General features: G+C 42.4%; 1 pseudogene; it reads left to right on the top strand.

Annotated features, from left to right (window-relative positions):
- The first annotated feature begins 711 nt into the window (after positions 1-711).
- Positions 712-842, top strand: LOC125117156 (uncharacterized; annotated as a pseudogene).
- The last annotated feature ends 817 nt before the right edge of the window (positions 843-1,659 follow it).

Below are 1,659 nucleotides of genomic sequence, written 5' to 3'. Positions count from 1 at the left end.
GGAGCTGGAGCCACAGAATCCAGCCTCTAGGGCCGTCTTGACTCATTTGACGTTCTCCTGGAAGATTGGAAGTATCCATGGCTGAGACCATGATGTCTCAGGGTCTCCCCTTTATAACCCACTCACCTCCAAATTCCTTGAGGGAGGAACTTGGTCTATTTTGTTCACCACTGTGTTCCCAGCAGCATCGGTAAATTATTGGTAGAAGACATACTCAGTAAATATTTGTAATGAATGCATAGATTTTACACATAACAAGTGCTTAATAAATACTAAAGCATGCTTGGCTAAAATAATCCAATAACGCCCTACTGTTGTTTCTTCATAGCACTTACCACTGTCTGAAATTATCTAGTTGGTTCATGAGTTCACAGGTTTCTTGTCTGTTGCCACTTCTCCCACTAGACTATAGGGAGTTTATAGTCTAACAAGCAAGGCTCCTGTTCGCCTTTTTCACTGCTGTGTCTCTAGACACTTAACAGACTGTCTGACAGTTTGTAGGTGCTCAGTAAGTGAATGAATGAAAAAAAATCATATCACATTGTTATGGATGAATTCCTGCCCTCATCCCATGCATATGTTGAAGCTCTAATGCCTAATTTGAGCATCTTTGGAGATAGAGCCTTTAGGGAGGTCACCGAGGTTAAATGAGGAGATAAACATAGGGCCCTAGTCCAATAGGATTGGTACCCTTATCAGAAGAGGCAGAGAAAGACTATACTTTCAGGGATCATTTCTATGGTTTGTTACTAGATAAGTTTCTCTGAATGCATAGAGCACCTGCAACCACGAGGAGGAGATATAGGAAAAAGAAAAAGAAAAAAAAAAAAAGAAGAAGAGGAAAAGAAGAGGCAGAGATACCAAGTCTCACTCTCTCCTTGTGAGCTCAGAGGAAAGGCCATAGGAGGACACAGCGAGAACTGACTGCAAGTCAGGAAGAGAGATCTCACCAGAAACCAACTGGGGAGCACTTTGATCTCATATGTCCAGTCCACAGAATTGTGAGAAACAAATTTCTATTGTTTAAGCCACCTAGTCTATGATATCTGTTATGGCAGCTATAGTAGACCAAAATATACACAGTTACTAACTCGCTATCTAGCCCTTGGGCAAGTCACTTAACCTCTGTGTACCTTAGTTTCCTCACTTAGAGTTGTGATGAAGATTAAATGAGTTAATCTAGGTAAGGCCCTTAGGGTACAGTATTAGTGTGAGTTATTTGAATTAGTAATAGAAGGTTCAATCAATTTAGTGAATTACAGCAATCATGCAAAATTTTAGAACTCCAAGGACGACAATTGGAAAGACAATGTCACCTGGGGAAAGAAGTGACTTGGAGAGGCCTCAGACAAATAGGCAGATGGAAAAGGGACAGAAGAGGAAGAGAAGTTATTCTAGTGCGAAGATGCACTCCGTGACTTGTCCAGGGGCAGCAAACAGGGTAGCCTGGCTTGGACAGAGAGTCTGTAGAGCAGAGAGTTCCACTTTTATCCATAAAAACATCAGTCTTCCAAAGTAAGGGAAAAGCCAGCAGACGTTCTGAGTGTGCTTTGCATCGCTGGTGATTCCATTTAGTTTACCGGCCTTCTCAGGTTTGTCACCAGGCCCTGCCCATTGCCAGCTGTCACTTCTCTCCTTTTTGGCACCGTGCTCTTTCTT

This window comes from Phacochoerus africanus, chromosome 15 (genome assembly GCF_016906955.1).
Source record: "Phacochoerus africanus isolate WHEZ1 chromosome 15, ROS_Pafr_v1, whole genome shotgun sequence".
NCBI classification, from domain to species: Eukaryota; Metazoa; Chordata; class Mammalia; order Artiodactyla; family Suidae; genus Phacochoerus; species Phacochoerus africanus.
This window is presented reverse-complemented; position numbering and strand designations above follow the sequence as displayed.